General features: G+C 43.0%; 1 pseudogene; it reads right to left on the reverse strand.

Annotated features, from left to right (window-relative positions):
* Positions 1–13,273, reverse strand: part of LOC101735133 — a 198,146-nt pseudogene extending 184,873 nt beyond the window's left edge.
* Between the last annotated feature and the right edge of the window lie 3,287 nt (positions 13,274–16,560).

Raw genomic sequence — 16,560 nt, forward strand, 5'->3', positions numbered from 1 at the left:
CCATAATGCCTGTATATAACCTGCCTAACTACTAGTTGATCCAGAGGAAGACAAAAACCCCATCTGAAGCCTCTATAATTTGCCGCAGAGGGGAAAAAAATTCCTTTCTGACTCCAAGATGGTAATCGGACCAGTCCCTGGAAATAGGAAAAGGAGGCTTTTTTTCTCTACTTGTTGTGGATTCACAGTGAAATTTGTGTTTTTGAGAGTGCTGAAAATTGTCATGAATCTGTGTTGGGATTTTGCCAAGTGGGGTTTTTGAAAAAAATTAGAAAAAAATGCCCACTGACTTCAATGCACTTGTGGTGAGAGAATGAGAAACAAAGCCTGTTGGCTTCAGGGCATTTGGCGTGAGAAACAATACATAAAAAAACACCCATTGACTTCAATGAATTTGGCAAAATGTTGCTGAGATTTCGCAGTTTCACAAAAATGTCAGTGGTTTTACAAAGTGAAATTGGGCAGTTTTGCTCATCCCCACTGGGGAAACCTGCAGCTACTGCCACCCTGAATATGGCGGTAATTCCAACATTCCCACAGTGGCTTCTATCAACAGCCCTGCACATAAAGAACCATTGGCTAATAATGTTTTATTATCCACCTGATGTCACACAATTCCTAACAACTTGCACCCCTTTTACAAAAACCTGCATATAAAATTGGATTCCTTTTGACATACTGCGATTGTGGAGGATGCAACTCAGTGGCAACAATGCTGTAATACTTGAAAAAAAACCTCCATTTTGGGGAAAAACGTGTCAATTTGAGTTGATCATAAATATATTTTAATATACAGTATATTGTTAGGGGCACATGATAATTCTAGTAGTAAATTCCAAGTAGTAAGGTAATATTGTTATAATTGTATCTGCTTTCCAAACTCACAGTTACAGTGAGTCATTAGGCACAGCTGACATCACAAAGCATTGATTATAACTGATGACATCACTAAGCACCAATTATACAGGTAATAACGCCCTACTGGAAAATAGGAAGATATTAGTTGTCACTCAGGAGCTCCAACAAGGAAAATATTTGTTTTGATAACACACAACTTTCAGTGATGCATTTGATACAAAAGCCGTTGTATCTACTGATGCAAGGAAACCCTGATGCTACAGCGACCCTGAGCGTAACAGTAACTCCCATGTTCCTACAGTGGACTGTGTCCATAGACGCAACTAGCACTGAGCGAATCTGTCCCATTTTGCTTTTGCCGCAAAAGTTGCGAAACTGCTTAAAAAATTTGTGAAATGGCAAAAACAATTTTTTGATGTGACCGTTATTTTTTTTCGACAAAAGGCAACTTGACACGACCACAACTTTTTCCACGTTCAGTAAATTTTTTGACATGGCAGTTTTGCAAAAAAATTGGCCAATGGTGAAATGCAGAGTTTAGCAGCGAATCCGTGTCTGGCGAAAACATTCGCTCATCACTAGATACAACCTGAGATTCACACATAATGTCATAATACTGGGCACCAGAAGTGACGCCTTCCCCATTATTATTATTATTATTATTATTAACATTTATTTATAAAGCGCCAACATATTCCGCAGCGCTGTACAATAAGTGGGTTACATACATTGGGCATACAGAGTAACATATAAAGCAATCAATAACCGATACAAGAGGTGAAGAGAGCCCTGCCCAAAAGAGCTTACAATCTACAAGGAGACATACAGAGTAACATATAAAGCAACCAATAACCGATACAAGAGGTGAAGAGAGCCCTGCCCAAAAGAGCTTACACTCTACAAGGAGACATACAGAGTAACATATAAAGCAATCAATAACCGATACAAGAGGGGAAGAGAGCCCTGCCCAAAAGAGCTTACAATCTACAAGGAGACATACAGGGTAACATATAAAGCAACCAATAACCGATACAAGAGGGGAAGAGAGCCCTGCCCAAAAGAGCTTACAATCTACAAGGAGACATACAGGGTAACATATAAAGCAACCAATAACCGATACAAGAGGTGAAGAGAGCCCTGCCCAAAAGAGCTTACAATCTACAAGGAGACATACAGAGTAACATATAAAGCAACCAATAACCGATACAGGAGGGGAAGAGAGCCCTGCCCAAAAGAGCTTACAATCTACAAGGAGACATACAGAGTAACATATAAAGCAACCAATAACCGATACAGGAGGGGAAGAGAGCCCTGCCCAAAAGAGCTTACAATCTACAAGAAAGCTTACAATCCCCATTATAACTGGCACCCTATTAACACTCATTGTACAGTTGCTAAAGTAAATGACCCTTGAGAAACTCGTATTTTATTCCCAGTTATCAGCCACCTATGTAACTATGGTTGGGGCGGTTTCCTGGCAGAATGTATACAGCAAAATGATAAAGATCTTAGCGCCACCATAACAAGTATCTGACAACAGCCTGTGACCTAGAGCCAAGGCCGCAGTGCTAATGCCGGGGGTATCTCCCTTCCTCTGCAAACCACATTTCAGTCCTATTTCCCTTTTCATCTTTTGTAACAAGCAACAAACCAGAAAGACAGTAAAGCCATAAACTCGGAGTGACACAAAGGGAGTGTTGCAACTGGGAGTGCGAGTGGAGTGAAGCAACACGCTGGCGTTAGGAGATAAATACTTTTACTGCCTTCCTCTTCCAAAGCCACGAGCTACCAGAAAAGGAAAATGTTGCAATATAGAGAGAGAAAAGAGGTTCCTTGGGGTGAGCCAAATGATTATTCAATAACCGATTTGCTAGCGTCTCCGCTCGGTGAGTGCTTTACCACCCACAATCTGGGAGCCTGGGATAAGCATTCAGCGCAACAAGACGTGTTCCCCCCGACATTCTCCCACTCTGTGGATTCCAAGGATTTAGGCTGAGACTGAGGGAGATACATTACAGTGCCACTATATAACCTTTTTTCCATTTCTGTCTGCTTTCTGCATTGCAAGGGAATAAAGAAGCTGATGCCTGTGCGTATGTGCAGGGCGGGCCATGGAAATGGGTCTTTAGTAAGAGGGGGGACTCATCATTTTTCATTTTGCAGCAATGCTTTGCACTTAATGCTTCATGCTTAGGATGACAGGACCTAACCAACAGGCTCAGTGGGGCGGCCAAATGCACTCGAAATAAACGGCCAAGGTAAAATACCCACAGACACCCACGGAGACAGGCATTACAAATCCAGTATAGTAGGACTCTGTATCTGCCAGACTTAGTGGACCCGGTTTCCTTTTCATGAAGAGGTTTAATGTTATTGTTTATCCAAGACAGCGCTGGCACATGAATACTGTGTACACAAGAGCAGTTTTAGGGCTCATTTACAATGAGTAGGCATGGTACAAAGTGCAAAAATCAGGTACAAAACACCAAGGAGTCATTTAAAGAGACTCTAGATGCAAAAGCGTGTCCCTAAAGGTCCCCATACACGGGCCGATTCTAGCAGCCGATATCAGTCCCTTAGACCAATTCGGCAGCTAATCGGCCCATGTTTGGGCACTAACGACGGGCCTGGCCTACTGATATCTGGCCTGAGATCAGGCAGGTTAGAAAATCTAGTCGGATTGGGGACCGTATCGGCTCGTTGATGCGGTCCCCGGACCGACTTTTGGCCCCGGGGCCAAACAATCGAATTATCCTGGATTCTCCCGATATCGCCCACCCGTAGATGGGGATATCGGGAGAAGATTCGCCAAGCGAGCGGATCTGCCAGTGTATGGGGACCTTTAGTGCTCATTTAAAGAGAACTTGCGCGGTCATCAAAATGTTGACCATCACTCGACTCTAACCCACCCGTGCCCAACCCAGAAATCCACCTCTATTTATAAACCCACGTCTGACCTGCCCCATCTCTGGCATCAAAAAGGCAGCAGGGCAGATGCACATTATAAATAGAGGCTGCCGGAGGTGGGAATTGGGCACAGTAAGACTCGTGTATGGAGCCCTGGTGGCATCTGTCCTTGCTGCATACAAGAGGAGTGAAACGTAGGGGTTAGACGTGGGCATCCACTGGCTCATAATTCATCATGGACCGGGCACAAACACCATGTGGATGGCACACTGATAGGCATAGTTTTGTGCCCACTAGCACACACAGTGTTTTTGCCTGGATGTAATAAATGAGCTTATGGTTAGAATTACTTACTGTTGGCTAAGTGTGACTCACAATTTTGGATTAGATATCAGAGGACACATTTATTGCAAAGATGCTGCACCAAGCACAACTATATGGAACTTAAGGAAAGTACCTAATGAAAGTGGTTTTACATGTAACTGGCTGCAGGGAAATTGGAGGGATATAATCACCAAAACAAAATGTTTATTTATATTTATCATCATTCCCATGCTCTAGAGCAGTGATCCCCAACCAGTTCCTCGTGGCCAACATGTTGCTCCCCAACCCCTTTGATGTTGCTCCCAATGGTCTCAAAGGAGGTTTTCATTTTTGAATTTCTGACTTGAAGACAAGATTTGGAGGCATAAAGACCATGAGTACTGTCAAGGCAGAGCCTCCTGTAGTCTGCCAGTTATCACTGGGCTATAACAGGGGTCCTTAAACTTTTTAAACATGGGGCCAGTTCATGGTCCCTCAGATTGTTTGGGCACTGGATTATAGTTCCCCCCCGTACGCCCCCCCCCATGTCCTCAAACTATGGCCTGCTGCCTCCTCCCGCTTCCTGCTCCTCCGCTGCATCCTCCTACTTCCTGCTCGTCCGCTGCATCCTCCTGCTTCCTGCTTCTCCGCTGCATCCTCCCACTTCCTGCTCCTCCGCTGCATCCTCCTGCTTCTCCACTGCATCCTCCCGCTTCCTGCTCCTCCGCTGCGTCCTCCCACTTCCTGCTCCCCCACTCCCCGCTGTGTCCTCCGGCTCTCTGATCCCCGCTGCGTCTGCAGACAGGTAGTAGCCAGGGGTGAGGACGCAGTGGGGGCTGGGTAAATTACCTTGGGGGGCCAGATCCAGCCCTTGGGCCATAGTTTGAGACTATTTTTTCATGCTTGTGTTGCTCTTCAACATTTTTTACATTTAAATGTTGCTCACAGGTAAAAAAAGGTTGGGGATCCCTGCTCTAGAGCATCTTACAAATCTAAGAACTTTGATACATGAGCAAGATTGGCTATTTGGTAGCCCTATGTGGACTGCTGGCCTGCAGAAGACTTTGCTTGAATTAAAACTGCACCTACATTGAGGCCACTGGGAGCAACATCACAAGCCACTGGTTGGGCATCCAATAAAGCACCAATCCTCAACTAGTGGCTCAGGAGTAACATGTTGCTCCCCAACCCCTTGGATGTTGCTCCCAGTGGCCTCAAAGCACTTTTTTTTTTTTTCATTCCTGGCTTGATGGAAAGCTTTAGTTGTATTAAAACCAGTACTGCCAAAGAGAGCCTCCTTATTAGTCTACATAGGGGCTCCCAGTAGCCAATCACAGCCCATATTTGGCACCCCCGGGAAGCTTTTTTCATGCTTGTGTTGATCTCCAACGCTTTTTATTTTTGAATGTGGCTCATGGATAAAAAACATTGGGGGATCCCTGCAATACAGCGTTGGAAAGATCTACACTGAGGGGAAAACAATGGGTGGACCATTTTATCTTCTTCTAGAAACATAGAAGGGAGCATAAAGGGTTAAAACTCCTTCATGCGCCAACGTTTCTCAGGGAAAACACTTGAGTACTTCAACATCTCTTTCCAACAAAGCTAAAAATACCCTCTGGCTTAGCTCTAGATCAGAATGTCTGGCCAAGTCAAAGAATTTCAATTAGATAGATCCAGGAAAGCAGTGACATAACTAAACAGTACTGTAACTGAGTATTTCCCACACACTTACCATGTTGTGAGAAAGGGATCAGTTTAGAGAGACCCCCCCCCCCCTTACCCACCCCATACCTCACAGCAGTGGGCCATTAAGCTATTGCAAGCTGGGCAGTAACACACGCTGAACGCACATACCGTCCCTACGCTACATTGCGCTATAGAAACTGAGGCATAGGGGAAAAAAACAAGTGCCATTTTCCTAAAGCTGCTACTTGGATAAAATTCAGAAAATGTATATATTTTTATTTTTTATTACGGAAAAAAAAAATCCACCAGATTGGTGTTGTATATCGTTTACGGCAATAAAAGCTTAACGGACTTATAGCAGCAAGAAAATATTTGATACGGCTAAAGCCCCGAATTAACAGTTTGACTCTGCTGATATCCTATACTCGAGCTCAGTTAATGTTTAATTCTTTTACTGCATGCATCTGTGGCTCGGGACCCTGGGAAAATCTGCCGCTATTTAATGCCTGCAAAGGGGAAAGCATCAGTTAAACAATTACACTATAAATTGGGTCTTCAATTAAAAAGGGAAAAGAGGAATGAGACTGGGATTGATTCGAATAGAACCACATTCGTTGCCTTGTATTCCAATAAACCTGAATTTAAGCTCTTTACAATACATGGTCAGTGCCAAATACGTATCCAAATGGTCCAACAGTGTATCCAACAGACATAGGGCTAACACCATACAAAGTATGGCCACCTTTTCATTCTTCAAGCAGACAAAGCTTCTCACTTCTTCATCTACAAAGCCCCAGTCACTGGACATGGTGTATCAGCAGATAAAGTCTTCCCAATCAATGAGCAGGACAATATTCATATTAAGCACACAGATATCAATCAGGATTACTGGACCCCAATATGTGTTCAGAAAATAACATAGAATTACATTTCAGTACATGTATGCCCAACTTTAGACCATAGCAGCCAAACAGCCTGCAGCATTTATAGGTCAATTAGAATTGATGTTGGTATATATAGTTTATGCATAGTATGTGAGTGGATAGATAGGTCAGTATGGGTCTGTATGTGAGTGTATAGATAGGTCAGTGTGGGTCTGTATGTGACTGTATAGATAGGTCAATATGGGTCTGTATGTGAGTGTATAGATAGGTCAGTGTGGGTCTGTATGTGAGTGTATAGATAGGTCAGTGTGGGTCTGTATGTGAGTGTATAGATAGGTCAGTGTGGGTCTGTATGTGAGTGTATAGATAGGTCAGTATGGGTCTGTATGTGAGTGGATAGATAGGTCAGTGTGGGTCTGTATGTGAGTGTATAGATAGGTCAGTGTGGGTCTGTATGTGAGTGGATAGATAGGTCAGTATGGGTCTGTATGTGAGTGTATAGATAGGTCAGTGTGGGTCTGTATGTGAGTGTATAGATAGGTCAGTATGGGTCTGTATGTGAGTGGATAGATAGGCCAGTATGGGTCTGTATGTGAGTGGATAGATAGGTCAGTGTGGGTCTGTATGTGAGTGTATAGATAGGTCAGTATGGGTCTGTATGTGAGTGTATAGATAGGTCAGTGTGGGTCTGTATGTGAGTGTATAGATAGGTCAGTATGGGTCTGTATGTGAGTGGATAGATAGGTCAGTATGGGTCTGTATGTGAGTGTATAGATAGGTCAGTGTGGGTCTGTATGTGAGTGGATAGATAGGTCAGTGTGGGTCTGTATGTGAGTGTATAGATAGGTCAGTATGGGTCTGTATGTGAGTGGATAGATAGGTCAGTATGGGTCTGTATGTGAGTGTATAGATAGGTCAGTATGGGTCTGTATGTGAGTGTATAGATAGGTCAGTATGGGTCTGTATGTGAGTGTATAGATAGGTCAGTATGGGTCTGTATGTGAGTGGATAGATAGGTCAGTGTGGGTCTGTATGTGAGTATATAGATAGGTCAGTGTGGGTCTGTATGTGAGTGGATAGATAGGTCAGTATGGGTCTGTATGTGAGTGGATAGATAGGTCAGTGTGGGTCTGTATGTGAGTGGATAGATAGGTCAATGTGGGTCTGTATGTGAGTGGATAGATAGGTCAGTGTGGGTCTGTATGTGAGTGGATAGATAGGTCAGTGTGGGTCTGTATGTGACTGTATAGATAGGTCAGTATGGGTCTGTATATGAGTGTATAGATAGGTCAGTATGGGTCTGTATGTGATTGGATAGATAGGTCAGTATGGGTCTGTATGTGAGTGTATAGATAGGTCAGTATGGGTCTGTATGTGAGTGGATAGATAGGTCAGTGTGGGTCTGTATGTGAGTGTATAGATAGGTCAGTGTGGGTCTGTATGTGAGTGGATAGATAGGTCAGTGTGGGTCTGTATGTGAGTGGATAGATAGGTCAGTATGGGTCTGTATGTGAGTGGATAGATAGGTCAGTGTGGGTCTGTATATGAGTGTATAGATAGGTCAGTGTGGGTCTGTATGTGAGTGGATAGATAGGTCAGTGTGGGTCTGTATGTGAGTGGATAGATAGGTCAGTATGTGTCTGTATGTGAGTGGATAGATAGGTCAGTATGGGTCTGTATGTGAGTGGATAGATAGGTCAGTATGGGTCTGTATGTGAGTGGATAGGTCAGTGTGGGTCTGTATGTGAGTGGATAGATAGGTCAGTGTGGGTCTGTATGTGAGTGGATAGATGGGTCAGTGTGGGTCTGTATGTGAGTGGATAGATAGGTCAGTATGGGTCTGTATGTGAGTGGATAGATAGGTCAGTATGGGTCTGTATGTGAGTGGATAGATAGGTTAGTGTGGGTCTGTATGTGAGTGGATAGATAGGTCAGTATGGGTCTGTATGTGAGTGGATAGATAGGTCAGTATGGGTCTGTATGTGAGTGTATAGATAGGTCAGTATGGGTCTGTATGTGAGTGGATAGATAGGTCAGTATGGGTCTGTATGTGAGTGTATAGATAGGTCAGTATGGGTCTGTATGTGAGTGGATAGATAGGTCAGTATGGGTCTGTATGTGAGTGTATAGAAAGGTCAGTATGGGTCTGTATGTGAGTGGATAGATAGGTCAGTATGGGTCTGTATGTGAGTGGATAGATAGGTCAGTATGGGTCTGTATGTGAGTGTATAGATAGGTCAGTGTGGGTCTGTATGTGAGTGGATAGATAGGTCAGTGTGGGTCTGTATGTGAGTGGATAGATAGGTCAGTGTGGGTCTGTATGTGAGTGTATAGATAGGTCAGTGTGGATCTGTATGTGAGTGGATAGATAGGTCGGTGTAGGTTTGTGTCTGTGGTGGGTTCACTTGGGGTTGAACTTGATGTACTTTGGTCTTTTTTGAACCCAACTTATCTATGCAACTTTGTATTTGCTATGGACTACTAGAATTGGTGCAAACTTACCAATTGTTATTAGATTAGCCTTGTGGTTTTTAGGATAGAACCTGCAGAGGTGGGCGTAATGTGTATGGCCCCTCATATTGGTCTTGAACTTGGCGATTATTTGCCACTGTCAATCACATTGGGTTGTTTACGCAGAGCAAGCGATTGGCCTTATGGCTGGCTGGTTGGATTCTTCTGTCAGTGTAAATGCTCACAGAATAGAAATAATGCTGTACACAAAAAAATGGAAAATAAAGTACATTTTATGAAGCTTCAAAAGCCATAAGCAGGTCAAACTGTAAGGAGGACACAATTCTAAAGGGCAATTATGTCTTGGCGTAAGTGATTTGACATTGTATTAATTAAGGAAATATGTTGAATCTGGCCTGCTTGTGATTCTTCAGTAATTACATTGTCCGATTCTCTCCTAATTAGGGATAATTTACAGCCAGCAAGTCACCAGCTAAATTAAAATGCACGGCACTGTATGTGCGGAAATGCTGCATATTAAGTATTGGGCAAGGGATATCTCTATATCAAAGAACAATGGAAAACCTTGCAGCTGAAGAACAATTCATCAAAATATTGTTCTTTGCCTGGTTGTTGCTAGGTTGTTGCCATGAACCCAACTGACACGGGGGCAGCATGGTGGCAGATTAGCCTGGCTACTAGGTCCTAGGTTTAATTTCAGCCAGGGCACTATCTAAAAGGTGTTTGTATGTTGTATCTGTGTGGGTTTCATCTTGAGGTCTCGCATACTTCAGAAACATAGCAGACTCCTGATAAAATTAATAGGGATCTAAAGGGGCTATCTAATAAAAGGCCTTACATTTGCCCAGGATCAGTTACCCATAGCAACCAATCAGCAAGCAGAATTTACTGGTCACCTGTTTAAAAGCATAAATCTTATTGGCTGCTATGGGGCATATTTAAAGTCTTTTATTACATATGGGGGTAAGATTGTAAGCACCTCTGGGGCACTGAATCATTTATAATCTCAGCGCTATATACATATCATGAATGTAATGAAATGGACATAATGGCAAATGTCTCAGTGGCTCAAGACAGGACAAATTTCATGGGGGTTGAGCCTCTACATTCATACTCCCATTGACTCACATAAATATAGGTAACTGCCAACAGTTGGGTAAATGTGGATGACACAGAGTATAATGTCCCCCTGTTGCATAGTATAAGCATTCTAGAAGCCCCCAGGGAGGTTCATTAGTGGAGTAATGTCAATGGCTTAGTCTGTGACTGTCTGTGGCATCTTACAGAAGCCCCTTTGGCATTTGCCAGAATCTAAAGATTGCCACCTGGGCCTACTGGATGGCCAAAACCCAAAGGTCCACCAGAAAGGATCAAACATAAAGTTTATATATTTTTTAATGAATAGCTCAATGTGCCGGCCCTTTAAGCAACAGTTAATGCAAGTGTTTTGGAAGGCATTTGGGGTAAATATACTGTATATTCATATACCCAGCTAACCATCAAGGTGGTATGGATTAATGTGGACTCTCTGTAATGAAACCCATTGCTCTTGGTTCATGTGGGTGTAATTTAAGGTGTCTATTCCACTTCAATGGCTCCCAAACAAATTTCATTAGGAGCCTTCAAAAAGCATTTGAGGAGGAACATGTCTCTGCTGCCCTCAGTCATGAAGCCAACTGTGACTCTAAGGGGAAATTATATTTCCCAATAAACCTTTAGTATTAACTCCAAAAGGCAGTGACTGAGGAGAAGGTACATCTTGGTCTCTCTAAGGCTAATGAGATGTGTGAAAGTGAAGTCCATGTATTGCTTCTCCCCCACTACTCCAGTGAGCATTTCTCAGATGATTAATTTCCCCAACGCCTCCTTTGCCCACGGCAGTGTGTTGCTTGCCATTGTGTTGAGTGTTTCCCCAGCACCATGGATGTTAATCATTATACTTGCAATTGTACGGTGCCACCACAAACTGAACGACGGGTGCTTTGTACCTAATCCTGATGCACACAGTAGCTACCAATTTCAATCCCATTAGATAAAATAGAATCTTCTGTATAGCTTGTAGCAGAGATAGGAATAGTAACACTACAACTCCCATCATGCTTGTAGTTTTCTAGGGGCTGCTGGTAAGTTTAGTTCTGTAGGTAGAAGATCTGGAACAGCTTGAAGGCTAAAGGTTGCCCTTCCATAAAAACAGCTTTGCGTAGCCCGGGAGTACAATGTAACAGGGCAGCAATATGGAGGCAATAAAGATCTCTCCATGAATGGATTTAAAGAAACCAACTATTGACGGCTGATGGATTAGAACGCACTGGCTTGACTTCCTAATGTCTTTCTAGAACACTACATGGTTTATCCAGAAACACACTGTGGGCATTATACTCCCTCTTCCAGTTTGTCCCTGCCTAATCCAGTTCTCTCCCCGAACTGCTGCTCCCTTCTCTCTGTTTATCTACCCCCCAAGAGCCCCCCAGAATCTCCTTAATCAGCATCTAGCCGGCTGCTGTCACAGCAAGAAAATTGATAGGATCTGCATTGCAGATGAATCACAAGAGCCAGATTAGCTGCTGATGTTGATGATGAAGCGTCCTCTCTCAGCTCCGCTGCTGTCTGCAGTTTTCTTTGTCTTCTGCTGTCTGCTTCTGTATACAAGCCAGTCAGACACATCACTTGCTGGTGCCAGACACATTCCAGCTGACAGACAGCCCAGCTTCTTAGGCACCAGCGCCATCTCCAGGTTAATGGAGAGCATTACATTGCTGCTACTATGCATGCCTATGGCTATTACTGATTTGTTTACAAAAGGCATGCATAAAAACGCTCTCTCATAACGGTAAGGGTGAAGACACACGGAGCTACTTAGTAGCTGCTACTTGTCACGGCTACTAAATGCCAGAAAATCCCTTGCCATAGACAATACTGAGAATTGCCTCTGCTAAAACACATGTAGTGACAGTTATCAGTAAATGATCAGCATTGTCTGTTTTTGTAGCCATGACAAGTAGCTGCTACTATAGCTCTGTGTGTCTTCACCCTAAAAAATAAAATATTTTCCACACTTATGTTATAAAAGGCACTAAGTCTGCCCAGGAGCAGTAACCTATAGCAACCAATCAGCAGGCAGAATTTACTGGTCACCTGTATAAAGCAAAAATCTTATTGGTTGCTATGGGTTACTGGCAAACTTGGTGCCTCTATGGGGGGTTGTGATGGCAGTACTTGTGTAAAGGGGTTGTTCACCTTTAAATTATCTAATAGTATGACAATTATTTTGCTTTTTGTTCAACAACTACCCAATGTGGGATTTCAGCAGCTATCTGGTTGCTAGGGTCTTGTTTACACTAACAACCAGGCAGTTGTATGAAGGAGACACAGGAACAGGAATAGGAGAGGAACTGAATATTAAAATTAGAAATATAAAGTAGCAATAGAAATGAAATGGTAAGCTCACAAAGTAAAACTAAAAAGCTACATAATGAACACATAAAGACCAATTTGCAAATTACATTGGCTATTTTGAGACAATTTGCAATTGCCCTTCATTTTTCAATATTTGTGGTTTTTAAACTATTTATCTTTTGTTTAGTAGCTCTCCAGTTTTCAATTTCAGCAGCTAACTGGTTGCTAGGGTCCAAATTATTTTAGCAACTAGGAAGTGGTTTGAATGAGAGACTGGAATACGAATAGGAGAGGGCTGAATAGGAATATAAGTAGTAAAAGATGACAATAGCAATAAAACTGTAGCCTCTCATAGCAACAGCTTATGGGCTGCCGGGGTCAGTGACCCCCATTTGAAAGTTTGAAAAAATGAAGACCAGTTAAGAACTGAATATTCTATAACATATTTAATATTACCTTTCAGATGAACTATCCCTTAATATATATATCAATAACATACCCTGAAACCCTGTCATTTCTAATCTGTAAAATACATAAATCTTAAGGAAACAGGACAGATTCCAATGTCCAACCAGGAGAGGATAAAAATGTTCAATTTCCAGACTATTTCCCCTTGGAAAAATCATTTCCCTTTATTTCCTCCTCACAGCGGGAAACCTCCTTCTAGGAACATCCATTTCACTCATGAAGCACTCACGGAAATATCTGGAAACTGGAGCCGCGTTGTTCTTCCTAATCAGCCAGTTGTAGTGAGGGTCCCGCATCTCCCCTAACAGAAACCCCTTGAGGCTTATGCTCGAGAAACCCTTTGAGTTTCAAGGTTGAACCAACCAAGGTTACACCAACATCTTTGTTTTCTTAAAGGAACAGTAACACCAAAAAATGAAAGAACTTAATAAAGTAATAAAAATATAATGCACTGTTGCCCTGCACTGGTACAGCTGGTGTGTTTGCTACAGTAACACTACTATAGTTTATATAATAAGCTGCTGTGTAGCCCCGGGGGCAGCCATTCAAGCTGGAAAAAAGGAGAAAAGGCACAGGTTACATAGCAGATAACAGATAAGTTCTGTAGAATACAATAGTGTTTTATCTGTTATCTGCTATGTGCCTGTGCCTTTTCTCCTTTGAATGGCTGCCTCCATGGCTACATAGCAGCTTATTTATATAAATTATAGTAGACTTTCTAACACACAACTTTTACCAGTGCAGGGCAGCAGCACATTATATTTTAGTTATTTTTATACACTTTCATTTTTTGGTGTTACTGTTCCTTTAAGGTTGCACGTTCCTATTTATCCTCTGCTTCTATATCACAACTCTGTTATGGTTCCCTGGTAATTATAGTATATACTGGGCAGGGAACCAATAGAGTGCAAGCTCCCATATATGTTACCATGCTACAATATGATTTCATATTTGAGAGAAAAAGTAGATTTTGTCAGAAAGTCAGGATTTTTTTTTAACAGAATTTGGATTTCAGTACATATGTAGCTGTGTAAAATGTGTTTTATACTAAAAATTGCCATCGCAGAGCCAATCATTTTTACGTTGGAAGAGACGTCAGTGCAACACAAGGGCTCATATACAAATTGTCCACAAGTGCAATTGTGGTCCCTGCAATTTCTCGCAGTCAGTTGCACATAAAACCACTTTCATTAAAGGTACTTGTGCCAAAATGTGCTCCTCACACTTCTGTATTGCTGCATCCGGCGCCACTCGGCCCTTCCTGCCTCCCATTCCCATTGTCCACATTTTGCTATTGGCGAATTGTTTTGCGAAACTTCTGTAAAAACAAATTTTCCTGCGGAGAATTGGGTGCAGTCGCGTCAAAAATGTGCATGATTGTGTCAAAATTGGGCTCAGTTGCCTCAAGAATGGGCGCAGTCGCGCAAAAAATGGGCGCGGGCACGTCAAATAAGACGCAGGCGATAAGAAAATAGTGCAACAAATGCGTTTCATTACTTTTTCGCTGTTTTGTGAACTTTACGGCAAAGCAAAATGGGACAGATTCGCTCATCACTACTGATGAACCCTGGAGTACTGCCTCCTCCCACAAGGTGCTTGCTGCAGGGTTCCTATCATGCACAACATCAATAGGTGCATCACACTTGCAGGGTCAGACTGGGCCATCGAGACATCGGGACACCAGGAAAAAAACGGTGGCCCCCTCCCCTGACCGCCGGTGTCCTCCCCTGACGCATTTCACTTATGCCGAAAGGGGCCCCTGAGGGGGGTTAGGGGGGCGTGGTGGGGGACGTGGCCAGCGGGGGCACCTTGGGGGTGCGGGGCCCCTGGGGCGGCCCAGACCCAACCCCTATTGGCACTCCCCCGCCCGCAGGTGTCCCTCCCCTGACACGTTTCACTTACGCGCAATCAGGGTAGGACGTCACCCAATGGCTAGGGCCCCTATTGGGGGGGTTAAGGGGGCACCCCTGCGGGGGACACGGCCGGTAGGGGCATCTTGGGAGGTGCGGGGCAGCCCCAATGTGCCCTGCACCCCCCAGTCCAACCCCTGAGTATTGCTGTGCAGAGTATTTAACAAAAATTAGTAGAAACTTCCAGTGAAATATGCTGCTATATCTATTTCTACTGAATTGATTGCGGAATAATTTTTTCAAAACCCCTTGCTCAGTAAAACTATTTTATTCTTTTAAATTGTATTCATTTTCATTAAAAAATTTCAAAAACGATATACAAATAAAATGAATTATGTTTCATATTAATGTTTTTATTGTGATAATTTGGCCCCATGGGAGAACTGTTTCACTTATCTTTTAAAACACGGGTAATATTTTCATTAATAAATAATTCTGTGCAGAGTATTCCTATACAGGTATTGGACCCCTTATCCGGAAACCCGTTATCCACAAAGCTCCGAATTACGGAATGCCCGTCTCCAATAGACTCCATTTTAATCAAATAATTCAGAATTTTAAAACTGATTTCCTTTTTCTATGTAGAAATAAAACAGAACCTTGTAATTGATTCCAACTAAGATATAATTACCCCTTATTGGGGCAGAACAGCCTATTGGGTTTATTTCATGGTTAAATGATTCCCTTTTCTCTGTAATAATAAAACAGTACCTGTACTTGATCCCAACTAAGATATAATTACCCCTTATTGGGGCAGAACAGTCCTATTGGGTTTATTTAATGGTTAAATGATTCCCTTTTCTCTGTAATAATAAAACAGTACCTGTACTTGATCCCAACTAAGATATAATTAACCCTTATTGGGGGCAGAACAGCCCTATTGGGTTTATTTCATGGTTAAATGATTCCCTTTTCTCTGTAATAATAAAACAGTACCTGTACTTGATCCCAACTAAGATATAATTACCCCTTATTGGATGCAAAACAATCCTATTGGGTTTAATTAATGTTTTATTGATTTCAAATTACGGAAAGACCCCTTATCCGGAATACCCTTGGTCCGGAGCATTCTGGATAATAGGTCCTATACCTGTATTAATTTTACTTAGTAAAAACTTACAGTGAAATTAAATGTAAAGGAGACATATTGGACATGTAGGGATCTCCAAAAGTAATCCCTTAGGTGGGTTCCCGTTAGACAGGCACTAAAGGGTGACCCTGTGGGATTTGGACACCTAAGGTGGTCCTGTAAGTTTATGGGCTTAGAGGGAGTTTCCCTGCAGTTCAGACAGCAGCCACTGGGTGGTGTGTTGGGATATAAAAGGGGATGACTTCCATGTTCAGCAGGTTTTTAGTCCTGGGACCTCGCTCTAGGAGTGACAGGCAGGAAAATAAGTATGGGCAGAAGTAGCCCCACCAAGAGTAAGAGGGGTTAAAACCCCCCAGCACTCATGGCTGGAGTTTAGGGCATGTAGTGGCTAGTTAGGTGACCATACCAGGAGATTCCTAATCAAAGGCTACTTAGGCATGAGTACCGGGGTGAGGCCTTGTGGAGGGTCAGCCTGGCGGGAGTACCAGGGAGAGCCCTGAGAGAGGGTCTCCTGGCGAGAGTACCAGGGGGAGCTCCTACATAGGATCACCTGGTGGGAGTACCGGGGGGAGCCCTGAGAAAG

This window comes from Xenopus tropicalis, chromosome 5 (assembly GCF_000004195.4).
Source record: "Xenopus tropicalis strain Nigerian chromosome 5, UCB_Xtro_10.0, whole genome shotgun sequence".
NCBI classification, from domain to species: Eukaryota; Metazoa; Chordata; class Amphibia; order Anura; family Pipidae; genus Xenopus; species Xenopus tropicalis.